The 13,435-nt window shown below is 36.9% G+C and overlaps 1 protein-coding gene and 1 pseudogene across 11 annotated transcripts in view; one reads left to right on the top strand and one right to left on the bottom strand.

Moving 5' to 3' along the window:
* The window catches only part of LOC127632694 (uncharacterized), a 48,795-nt pseudogene that overhangs the window by 30,903 nt on the left and 4,457 nt on the right, over positions 1 to 13,435 (bottom strand).
* LOC127632666 (adhesion G protein-coupled receptor L2-like) overlaps positions 1,179 to 13,435 on the top strand; it is a 151,737-nt gene continuing 139,480 nt past the window's right edge. For all 11 annotated transcript variants that reach the window (XM_052111384.1, XM_052111385.1, XM_052111386.1 and 8 more), the window contains exon 1: positions 1,179 to 1,605. The gene's annotated coding sequence lies outside the window, so the exon portion shown is untranslated. The remainder of the gene's footprint in view (positions 1,606 to 13,435) is intronic.

Raw genomic sequence — 13,435 nt, forward strand, 5'->3', positions numbered from 1 at the left:
TACATTAATATATATATATATATATTTAATTGACTTTATTTTTAAGAGTTTGTTCTGTAGTGCTTTACACTGTTATAAATGTAATATTAATTCAATAAAACATTACAAACATTAAATGTGCTTTGGTTTACCCAATAGACTTGCATTATTAAGTCGATAAAATCAGTTTTGTGTGTGTGTATCTGTGCGTGAATGTGCATATTTGTGAATGTGGATGTGGTTTTGCTACAACCCCATTGACTGCAAGAATGCAACATGCATTTGGTTTTACTTCAGCAAAATGAATGCATAAACATAAAAAAGAATATCATAATGATCTTTACTACATCTGATTTCTCTTTTGTTCCCAAAAATGGATCTATTACTATGTAAAGTTATGCATATGAAAATAAAAGTGTGCGCTCTTATGCTGTGAAGTTCACCTGCTGTAGCTGTATGAGAGAAATGTGCCCTTAGTGCTGCTGTATTTGACTGAAATATCTCTCACTGGCTTTATTAAAGCCAGGTGTGGAGTGGGAGGGGTTTTAAGTGTTTTTTGTTTTTTTTGCATGTTTCTCCTTGCACATCATTTTCAGATAATTCTTTAACCTAGTGTGTTCATTTTGATAATGGTGTGTGTGTGTGTGTGTGTGTGTGTGTGTGTGTGTGTAGGAGATGCTTGTATGTGCCTTTGTTCTGTGTATTATCGCTCCAACCTCCCTATTGAACCTCGGCTGCAGTCACTCTTTCAGATTGAGGCCAAGTTGAGAAAAAAGAAGAAAATCTGCACTCTTCTACCTTTACATTTCATGCAAGCTAGAATTACAGTGAGAAAGCATCTACAGTCATTGGCTGAGCGGCCTGGCCTGCCCAGAGCATGAGTGATTCTGTCTCCAAAGTGTGCCCTGATGAGACACATGTAGCTGTTCAAATCCAATGGAAAATGGCCAAAAGTGGTACATACTAAATAAATAATCTGCTTCAAATTCCTCCTCAGCTCTGCATAATCGTCTTCCACAACAGCCCTTGCTTAAACTGTTGCCTACTCACGCTGTACATGATAATATGTTTTAGCGACGAGATTATTTTCGCTTCCGATCCGTGTGATCCAGGAATCCAGTTCCGGGTTTTAAACGCAGCCACTCGCTCACAGCTCAGCTCAGCTCTCAGAGAGAAAAATCCTTCAGCCGCGGGCCGCTCGCTCTCCGGCTGGAACGGAACTCACCGCAACAAACCTGGAGAACGGAAAGGAATGAATAAATAAAGAGGACTGTTTTTATTTATGTCTTTTTTTCCGTGCATTATTTGTGTCTCTTTTTTAGTTGCTTAGTGTACAGATCCGCGTCCTCTCTTTCTCCTCCAGCAGGACGGACGCACACTCTCTCTCTCTCCCGCATCCCTTCATCCCGGCAACGCGGAGCGCAGGATTGAGCGAGCGCTCGTCTGTGGGAATGTGAGCGCTCAGACTCAGATAAAGGCTCAGATGCGTCCCAAATGAGCGGAGCATGTGTGCGATGTGCGCTGAGACGCGCTGCCTTTATTATAAGACATTGTTATAATTGCCTCAACTGATTCATTAACTTTTCATCTGATTTTTATTCAACCTTATCCGTTCACCCACAAAAGGTAAGAACCTTTTTTTGGTAACGCTCATAAACCGCTTAATACTCGTAAATCCTGTAGCTCTAAAGTGCGTGACTATTAACATTAGGTTGGTTACTGTCAAACTTTTTTGAGCAAAAAGATTAATGAGGAAAAGTAAATAAATATCAGAGTCAGTTCATGCATGCTGTTAGATCAAGATATTTATGATAAACTGCTTCCATGATTGAGCATCTTTTATTTTCCATGTCATAACTAAATAATTGGTCACAAAAATAGTTTGTATGAAAAGAGTTGGATTCCAGTTTAATGAGTCTAAAAGAACAAAACTGCTCTGTTCAGAGTAATTAAAATGATGGAAAGCGGGACCATGGCTAATTGAGAAATGGTTAATCAAAACACAACCAGATGTGGATTGATTTGGTCGGCTGCCATTTCTCTCTCTCTCCCTCTATTTCTTTGTCTATCTTTCTTTTTCTCTCTCTTTCTTTCATGGAAACTATTAGTGTGGGAATAGAGTAGATCAAGGCATCAGATATTTCCTTCCACTGGAAATTCTTTAAAGGTGTCGGTGAAGTGTGCACACTTTAATTTATTGTCACTGCCATTTGCTTCCCATAACAAGTGTGGGATGACCTACATCAACTGTTGAACTTGCTAAACCTTGACTTGGGTTGATAAACTGAGGTCTTGTGTCTATAATTAAAAGCAATTTCAGGCTTCTTTTGCCTGTTTTTAACTCCTCGGGATGATTAATGTGAAAAGAATGGTTCGGGGTGCACAGCAGTGATGGAGCGCTAACTAGGGGACTGAAAGAGCCCAATGAGTTTAAATTGTCTGAAACTGACATTCTCTAAACCTAATGTTATACACTTGTGAGCAGCCGCTGTAAAATTAGATCCTTTAACCCCACATTCATAATTAATCTGCTCTCGAGCCCTCCGTGCCAACACTGAGATGAGCAGAATGTGGTCGGTGGCACTTCTCTGCTCAATCACACAGTGACCTGCTCTGAAACGACCAGAGAAAATATAGGGTATACTTTGCATTAGTGCACATATTACATAGTAATTACATAAGTAATAATAGTGTACTGAATGTGCAATTATCTGTGGAGCTGGTAATTATATTATTACTGTTGTTTTTACTATAGTAGTTAAGTATAATAAGATATAATACTAATATATGTAAAAGTATGTAATAATAATAATGTAAAAGTTCACTGGAATGTAAAACGTTACCAGAATACTGAACAAATCATGTTCGGTTTTGTCCAAACGTGGTTCAGTGCATTAATAAGACTCTGTGCGGTTAGGTGTTGTTAGAAATGCAGTGCATGAAGTGAGAGGCGCAAAAAACTGAACTGTAAAACACACCATGTCGGCTCAATGAAAGTCTTGCCTGATTGTTTCCGGGACAGTCTGGATTTAGAGACAAATTTATATTGATGGGAATTGAACTGTAATTATGTTTGGGATTATGTTAATGTTTAAAGTAAATTAAAGCTTTTTATTACCATTATTAAACAGCAATGTAAGTAACAATGTAAAAATGGCATTAAGATATATCTTGCAGTTCATTATAAGAAATAATTTTTTTACATTTTATCTCAAAGGCATGCAAAATATTAAAAGTACCCAATATAGTTTGTATATGTGTGAGGGCGCAGGGATTTCTCTGAATCAGTACTTGCCATATGCAGATGTGGACTTTTACCACATGGTGTGTGGTTTATGGTCTGGATTCTTGCATGTCACTCTTCATGCTTTAAATAGACACTCTCTGAACAAAATGTTTTTTACATTTGTATAAGTGTGAATGGACTCTGTTTGAAGCTGCCCCATTAGCATTTCAAAGTGGCCTGAGCTCTATTTGAGCCCTTTGCTCTATTAGCCCAGGCCCAGAGAACTGGAGTGGTGAAAGGGGACCAAGGCTTGTTCATTTCTCCCCGTCTTTGTGTTTGTGTGTGAAAACACTATCCTATCCCTTTCATTTCAAAGGAATATTTTCCTTGGCTCTGTTTCTTTCTGGCCCCCTTTCCAGCATCAGTGAAAAGAAAACAGCCAAACATGAGCGGGATTATGAGATTCACCAGAGAACTTGCTTAGGTATTTTCACTCTGAGTGGAAAAATAGTTTTTTTCTACATTTCCAGTAACACAGAGATGAATGGATGTCATGACACCTACACAGTGCGTAGCTTTGTTTTTAAGAGAGATTGCTTCTTAGAAATCCCAGTGCAAGTCTGAATGTCCTGAATGTCTACAAAGTGCATATGTTGGCTCTAAAATAGCATCTGAATTACATTAAAATGTGCTTTTGTGTGTGTCTGCATTAATGATTTCAAATTTTTTGGTTAGAGAGATGTTGCGTTATTTGCTGCTTTGACCTTGACCTGTTTTTGTTCCTTTTACATGGTCATATACTGTCTTTTGTTCACAAAGAACAATATTCAGTTTTTTTTTTTTTGTGGAATATGAGATTTGTGGCTGATAACTCAGATTGAAACCTTATCACCAAATGGTGACTATCAAAGACATGTGGAGAGCGCTTTACGTATTGCGTACGGCAATTTGTAGAATACGAGCATTGTGCCACAAAATCAAACAAAGTCTGCTTAAATCATGCTAGAGAACTACATAACGCACATGCCAAAGCTTTTGTTAAAAATGTGGAAAAAACGTATTATTCCCTGAGTGTATGGTATTTTATGTGTGTGTTTTGCACAACAGTGTAATGCCATTGACAGCCATTGTTCTTTTAACAGAGCGTTTATCAGAACGATTGCACAGCCTAATCAAATAATCAGACTCACTAAACAACACATTTGTCAGTCTGTGCATGCAGCCTGCCACCATCATTTTCAAGTAGGCTATACAAAACACATTGGTCATACATGTGCTCGACAACTTGAGAAAAAGAAGGGATCACTTTATCATAGATGTGCCACTTGGTGCGGTAGGTCAGTGGTGTCATTGCTTTAGAGAAAGCATGCAGCATATGGGCCTTATTCTGTGACTGGTGACTAAGTATATCAAATCAAAAATAGTTCCAGTTGTGCAAGAATATCAAATCAGATTGTTTCTTACCCTGTTTTTCATTCAATTGTGTTTACAGGGTGTCGTGCTGTGCTGATAAATGGTTTCCAATTTGTGGGGAATAAACAGCCCTGTTTCACATGGAGTTTTATGTAAAGTGCTCAGCTGCTTTTGTTGGGTCAAATACCTGCATTTTACGGTAGTTTTTATGTTACGATCAGTAATCAGCGGAAGGCAGGGCGCCTTCTCTGCCATTTTATCAAAGCGTTTGTTTCTGCTTGTGAAAGGTTTGTGTGACAGTGGGACGGCAGAATTTTATACACAGGCTGCCATTTTAATCAGCTACAGACTGGGCAGGACACCACTTTAAACAGAGACTTGAGAGTGTGTTCAGAAATGCAATCAGTTTGATTTATTTTTTTAATATCTGGCATCTGAAAAAACACACACACACACACACACACACACACACACATCAAAAATAGATGATTAAAATCAATTGGTTATTTTTTAAATAAACAACAGCATAATAATAATAATTATAATAATAATAATAACAATAATACAAATAATAACAATAATAATAAAAATGATGATGATGGTGATAATAATAAGTATTATTATTATTATAATGATGATTATTATTATGTTGTTGTTGTAAAGTATAGTAAAATATATTTGTAAAATGCTAATTCTTTTATTATTATTATTATTTTGATGATTTTTATTGTTATTATTATTATCATCATCAATATTATTATTATATTTTAAGCTTTTTCTTAAGTTTTATTTTCTGATTCGGTTTCTAAAAGAATATTTTGGTAGTATGGATTACATCCATTTAGCATTTATCTTTACACACTGGCATGCTTATTTTTATTTAAATGTAAATGAAGCCCACAGAGTGATCAATTTTATTTCAAATTCAGAACTACACATGCATTTAGTTTGGTGTACACACAGGGGGCATGACTTATCTATCCCAGGATTGGTATTTAGGGAAAAAAAGAAAGAAAGATGAATTCAATTCCACCATCATAGAGAGAAAGGCAGGAACCCAGGTACAGGGTAAACAGTATCTGAGTGAAGAGAGAGAGAGAGAGAGAGAGTGTGTGAGAGAGAGGCTCAGCAGACGTCTGGAGGCAAAGGGGTTGTGTCTCAGCTGGCTTGCAGAAGCACGCTTGAAAGGCCCATTTTCAAGCAGACACACCTGTTATTTGGGGAGCTGACGAGAGATGTAGGGCTGCAGTGTAATTTTCCCTTCGGTAGCTGTAAGAAACACTTGAAATTTGAAAGGTTAAGAACATAATAACTTTTGAAGCTGCATCTTTCTTTTTATTTTTATGAATTTCTTTTTATTTATAAATTACATTTTTTCTTTTTACAATTTAAATTTGCCATTTGAATTTGTGATCAATTGATAATATGCTAAATTCCTTTCTGGACATTTTTAATCATGTACATTACCGTTCAAAGTCTGGACACTGAGTTTGGATGTATGGGAATTATGTGCTAACAAATCATTTTTATATATTTTTTATTTTACTTTACAGCTCTGCACAATCTGGGCATTCTCTCAACAAATTTCAACTTCATCCTGGGATGTTTTTTTTTTTAATTTTGAAATATTGCCTTCTTTCATTACCTGGTCTAAATCCATCCATCCATCCATACATCCATCCATCCATCCAAACAAACAAACAAACAAACATAAATACAATTTTATATATACACAACTGACGTGTACTGCTAAACTAATTTCAAGCATTGAAGTACAAGCCTTTAAGTTTTGAATGTCATAAGTCTTTTGACTGGTAGTGTACATTTGTATCATGAAATGTTGAAATAGAATAATAGTTCAAACATTTCCTGCATATTCCACTAATCCTCTAGCTAACTAATCTAATCTGGAGTCAACAGGAAATGGAATGTTGAAAAATTTCCGAAGTTACAGGTCAGACTTATCTTGTGTGGTTCATGTGACAGTTTATCAGGGCAGTTGGAGTTAATCATGAGAGTTTAATCTGAAGCGTTGTGTTCCCAGATCTCCTGACCTCCTGCCACAGATAATGCTGCTTTAAATGATCTCTTCACATGTTAAGAATTGGACCAGGTGCTGATTCAGCACAAACACTGAGTACGTGAATCAGAATGAAAGTTTTGCATCACCTTGATCATATCTGTGCTATCAAAAAGGTTGATTGTTAAAGTAAATAATATGAAAGTGAAAGTATATATATATATATATATATATATATATATATATATATATATATATATATATATATATATATAGTCAAGTTGATTCAATCATATTAAAATAATAAAACCACATGATGCACATTTTTAGGTTACGTGACACAGTGTTTTACAGTGTAGAACTTCTGTACACAATTAACTTCAACAGCTTGCAAGCTAAAAAAAATTGGCACTATAAAATTTTCACTCTGCATTTATTTAAAAATAATAATAATAAACCCTTGTGTGGTTTGTAATAATAGAGATTATGTTTTAGACCTAAAATAGCTGAAAGTCTGTGATGATAGAGCCGTGATGTTTGAGATTTACAAACAAAAGCGACCACGGGATATCTGCTCCGCTTGACCTGATGCTGGCCACCAACCGCTGATCTTTGACCTTCTTTTCTTCTGTGGCGTTGTACTGATTAAACTTAAGATACAATAGGATACTGTTCCTAGATCAGCACTTTGGGGTCTTTCCAAATGTAACAGCCTGTCAGCAGAGCACCAGAACTCTTCATAGGATTAAATCAATGCTGCAGCTGCCGTGCATTCATCTAAATTCAGATGTGTTGATTAGGTGTTTATTAAGGTCTGAGACCTGTGACACAACATTTGTGCAGGCCACATTACTGCTGATTGGATAATCAGTCTGCGACTGACAACTGACAGCTCCGCCTCCATTGATCTCCTGGAGGCCGTCAGCCACATTGCGTAAGATGACACATAATGAGTGAAGAATTGAATTCAGACAAACAGCAAAGTTGCAGAGCTAAGTTAATTACTTCAAGGTAGCAGTCATGACTCTTTACTCTAGTGCTGATGTGCTCAATACAATCATCCTTCAAATGTCTCACACTCTGACACGGCTCACCTGGTTTTCAGCGTCAGTGTTTTGTGTGTGCTTATTTAACGCAATGCATCAGCCGTGCCAGGCTGAGAAATGACAGTTGCAATATTTACTGCCAGAACAAACTGGATTTATGCGTATAAATCCTCTTTTTTGTTTTCTTCAAATTTACCCGATGCTTAACTCTTCAGAAATTAAAGTAAACATGAAAATCTAATTGTTATTATTGTGGACAATTAAATCTATATGGTTAAATTTTACCCTTGTCCTACATTTTAATGTAATTTAGTTCGCATTGAATATCCTGTTTAGTAAATCACATAACAGATGGAAAATGGGTTGCAAGCTCTATTTCACGTTGACTGGAACAAGTTAGAAAGCATGATAAGAAAAACCTAACATGATGAGTTAAAATTTGGTCTAATTTGAGCTGTAATGTCTTATTCTATAAAGTAAACTATTTTTGTTGGGCTTTTGTCACATTTTTTATCCAGAGAGACTGGAAATGATGCAGAAAGAGAGGGCAAATCGGTACTTGACACGAGCAGTAATCAAACTCACGAATCCGGAATGAGCACCGCTGCTCAATGTATCTTGGAGCACGTGTGCCGACCTCCAGGCCGCAGCTCAGAGTGTAAAGCACTGGATTAACCAGCAGATGACATAAGATGAATTCTCATAGCGTCAGGCTGACTTTAATGACTACAATACATTTCCAAAATGAATTGCTTAAGGAGAGGGCAGAGGTCACTGCCTGTTACATCCAGACTGAGTGGATAAGAATCATATCATGACCAATGTGAGAAGAGGAGATTTTTATTTTCCTTTTATTTATTTATACATTTTTTGGGGGGTATTTAAAAAAAAAACTAAATATTTTTGAGTATATACATTACACATATTTATCTTTTGATCTAATCAGGTATGCTTTAAAACCCTACAGTTATTTTCTATGAATAACATTTTAATTATCTGAAGTATTTTAGCCACAGTTTTGATATCTTTGGTTTGTCGCAGCAGCTGATCGCCAAAAAACTGTGAGGTGTCAAGCACTTCCTAATGGCATTTGCATAACTCACACATGACTGTGTGAATTTCGTCCCTGTTAACACAAACACTGGTGGGGTGGCTCGTCTCTTGCCACACACAAAATGTTAATTATTCGCCGCAGATCTCACAGGATATCTGCTGAAACGTATTCCTCAGAAGAGATTTCATATTGCATATTGTACAAAATCTATAAAAAACATAAAATTACAAAAAAAACAATTGATCTTCACAAAAATCTTAAGAAATGTTATCTTAAAAAACTATTATTATTGTGACATACCAAAATATTTGAATGAAATGTGACAGAATTCACGACAAAATTAACCAACCAAAAATGCCTCTGCTGTATTATTATTACAAGGAATAATTCAAACCATTTTTGGCTGCAGTGATGGCCAGGACTGCTTTATCTCAATTCTCCGATATGTTACTCTGGGCTAAACGAACTGCTTTCGACACACATTAATCTACAATTGGAGTGATACCAGCCCAGGGGCCAAGCGGCCCTGTCAGCCCTTTGTTCTGCCCTGATAAGATCTACTCAGTGTTTTCTCCACTAAACTCCAGTTGTGTGTCTGGTTACTTCACTGCAATTAAGAAAGGGAAAACATGCCCAGCTGAAGCGTAGAGACATCCTTTGTCTGTATATGTGTGTGTGTGTGTGTGTGTGTGTGTGTGTGTGTGTGGTTGTGTATGTGTGCGTGGGCTTTCATTCAAACTCCTTATTGTGATTCATAGATTATGTGACAGAATACATTCAAAAAGCAGAACCCTTTTATAGTGCAGTTGTTGTTGTTTTTCTAGTGGTGTGCAGTGTATCTCAAGCCCCATCCAAGCAATTGCCTTTGCTAAAGCCATATTAGTCTTATAATTGGATAATCTTGTGTTGCATTGGCTTAATTCTTTCTGTTGCACCAAGTGGTTTCCTCAATAACTTGTTAAAAGCTCATGTTCTCAGAGAGAACTTCTCAAGCCTTTACTTCATCTTATATTGTACTCTCTACTAAATTCGATGAGTTTTATATTAACTTTAAAGTGCAACAGTGACAGCCCACATTTTTAGGGGCTTTGCTTTTGGAATGTTTTTATTTTCTCCATGATTTTCTCTGTACACTTATAAGATTTCATTTGAAGCAAAAAGATGTCTGAAAATCGAGAGAAAAAGACCGGACTGTTCACTTGAAATCCTTTATGAGGAAATTATCTTTTATTTTACTAGAAAGTAAGTTAAAAGTAATTAGTAATGTGATTACTTTTCTGATTAAGCATTCATTAAAGTCAATAATCTGATTTTAGAGTAGTATTTGGTCATTTGTTGTGGATTACTTTTTGAGTAATTTACCCAACACTCTATGTACAGTATATACTGTATACAAATGAAGTTGATTGAGAGTATATGGAGATTTGTATGTATGGAGATATGGAGATAATTACATCATTCACAGTGCTTCATAGAATTAGGAAATCACTGTTCAGGTATTTCGATTCTAAATGGTGGATTTTGCTCAAGAATTATGGGTAGTTTAATGCTTTACTAAAAATGTCTAGATTTTTTCCCCCTCAGACCTCGTGGTCTGTTTGTACATGTGTGTACATCTTTTTTTTTTTTGTTAGTGTTTTTCCAAGACAACATTTTTTACTTCCGGTACCCTACTGTTGAATTAAAAGAACACAAAGATATATGCATTGATTCTGATTGGTGGATTTTGCTTAAGGATTGTGGGTAGTGTAGTGCTTTCCTGATAATTTCTGTATTTTAATGTCCCTCCCCCCTCAGGCTTCTGGTCAATTTTTACATATTTGTATTGCTGTTTATCTTGTTTATTTATTTTTTCCCCAAGACAGCATTTTTTTTTTAACTTCTGGAACCCTACTCTTGCACTCTCTTGTAGTGAAATCTGTGTTTATTTTGCATTAAAAGAACACAACAATATGATGAGCTACATAGGCATAAAGACAAAGGAAAAATAAGTCTGTGTGAACTGTATCTATAATTTATCCGTATAATTTGCATACTGTGTGTTCAACTTTTATTAAAATTAAACCTAAGCCCTGGTCAGAGGGAACCACTGCTTGTTATTGTTTACCTCAATGTGAAGCTTCCTGAATTAATTCCTGCTTTCAGAGAGTTGCGCTGTCACCCCCGAGTGTGCTCATGATATCCCGGTCTGGACTCAGATTGTGGAAAATTACACTGAATGGCAGAGACCTTCCCAACTTACCAGAGCTGAAAGAGGACCAATGTAGAGGCGAGATATAAAAGAGAGAGAGCAAGAGACAGGCAGAGAGGAATTTTCTGTATCTGCAACCCCGCTGCTGGTGGCACAAGACAGTTGAAATGCTGGTAACCTATTTATATCAGGAAGATTTCTCAGGACATGACAGGATTTGATTTCTGGACATGTTCAGAGTCTATTGTTGAGAGGTTGTGTCCCTAGACGTAGGCCACTTATTTGACACCTCTCCCAAAAGCATTCAGGTACCACCAGCCATTTTAGGGTTACATGAAATGTTGCAGGAAAAGTTATGTGACAACAAACCCATCAATGTCACATCCTCAGTGCAACAGCATGTTTCTTGCAGCTTTTTCAGTTGTTCCCAGCTGATTTCTGAAGGATAGTATTGTCCATACTAAATCAAGGAGTGTTGAAGTGTAGCTAAATATAGAGACACTACTAACTTAGCTACAGTTTTCAGTAGTGTGACAATAGTTCAACTATTTTCAAACTTTAGTGCGTTTTCCTACAGAAAAGCTACTTTTCACATGAAATGCATGTGCATATTTAAAATGCTTGAAATTAAGGATTGGAATGTCTGAATCATTTAATTGAATCGGACCGTTCAGATGTTTAATTGAATATACAGTACAGGTCCTTCTCAAAAAATTAGCAGATTGTGATAAAGGTCATTATTTTCCATAATGTAATGATAAAAATTAAACTTTCATATATTTTAGATTCATTGCACACCAACTGAAATATTTCAGGTCTTTTATTGTTTTAATACTGATGATTTTGGCATACAGCTCATGAAAACCCAAAATTCCTATCTCAAAAAATTAGCATATTTCATCCGACCAATAAAAGAAGTGTTTTTAATACCCAAAAAAAGTCAACCTTCAAATAATTATGTTCAGTTATGCACTCAATACTTGGTCGGGAATCCTTTTGCAGAAATGACTGCTTCAATGCGGCGTGGGATGGAGGCAATCAGCCTGTGGCACTGCTGAGGTGTTATGGAGGCCCAGGATGCTTCGATAGCGGCCTTAAGCTCATCCAGAGTGTTGGGTCTTGCGTCTCTCAACTTTCTCTTCACAATATCCCACAGATTCTCTATGGGGTTCAGGTCAGGAGAGTTGGCAGGCCAATTGAGCACAGTAATACCATGGTCAGTAAACCATTTACCAGTGGTTTTGGCACTGTGAGCAGGTGCCAGGTCGTGCTGAAAAATGAAATCTTCATCTCCATAAAGCTTTTCAGCAGATGGAAGCATGAAGTGCTCCAAAATCTCCTGATAGCTAGCTGCATTGACCCTGCCCTTGATAAAACACAGTGGACCAACACCAGCAGCTGACATGGCACCCCAGACCATCACTGACTGTGGGTACTTGACACTGGACTTCAGGCATTTTGGCATTTAACTTCTCCCCAGTCTTCCTCCAGACTCTGGCACCTTGATTTCCGAATGACATGCAAAATTTGCTTTCATCCGAAAAAAGTACTTTGGACCACTGAGCAACAGTCCAGTGCTGCTTCTCTGTAGCCCAGGTCAGGCGCTTCTGCCGCTGTTTCTGGTTCAAAAGTGGCTTGACCTGGGGAATGCGGGGATGTTTCTCCTCCAGACTCAGTCCACTGCTTCCGCAGGTCCCCCAAGGTCTGGAATCGGTCCTTCTCCACAATCTTCCTCAGGGTCCGGTCACCTCTTCTCGTTGTGCAGCGTTTTTTGCCACACTTTTTCCTTCCCACAGACTTCCCACTGAGGTGCCTTGATACAGCACTCTGGGAACAGCCTATTTGTTCAGAAATTTCTTTCTGTGTCTTATCCTCTTGCTTGAGGGTGTCAATGATGGCCTTCTGGACAGCAGTCAGGTCAGCAGTCTTACCCATGATTGCGGTTTTGAGTAATGAAACAGGCTGGGAGTTTTTAAAAGCCTCAGGAATCTTTTGCAGGTGTTTAGAGTTAATTAGTTGATTCAGATGATTCGGTTAATAGCTCGTTTAGAGACCCTTTTCATGATATGCTAATTGTTTGAGATTTTGGGTTTTCATGAGCTGTATGCCAAAATCATCAGTATTAAAACAATAAAAGACCTGAAATATTTCAGTTGGTGTGCAATGAATCTAAAATATATGAAACTTTAATTTTTATCATTACATTATGGAAAATAATGACCTTTATCACAATATGCTAATTTTTTGAGAAGGACCTGTATATACAGGTTGAAAAATGCATTTTCCTTTTTTTATTTTTATAAAATATTTATTTAAATACTGCTGTTCATTACTGTTTTAGATAAATTATGATGTTTTCTGGTTTTGTTGGATGTAGGCCTATTTAATAAAAATGTATCTGTTAAAATACTGCCACCGTTATTGAGATCTTTATTGTTTTTGTGCCATATTAATACTGCTCTGATTCCATATAATTATAATAGTAATCTTATATATTAAATTATTG

The sequence above is a fragment of the Xyrauchen texanus genome, chromosome 39 (assembly GCF_025860055.1).
Source record: "Xyrauchen texanus isolate HMW12.3.18 chromosome 39, RBS_HiC_50CHRs, whole genome shotgun sequence".
In the NCBI taxonomy this organism is placed as follows: domain Eukaryota; kingdom Metazoa; phylum Chordata; class Actinopteri; order Cypriniformes; family Catostomidae; genus Xyrauchen; species Xyrauchen texanus.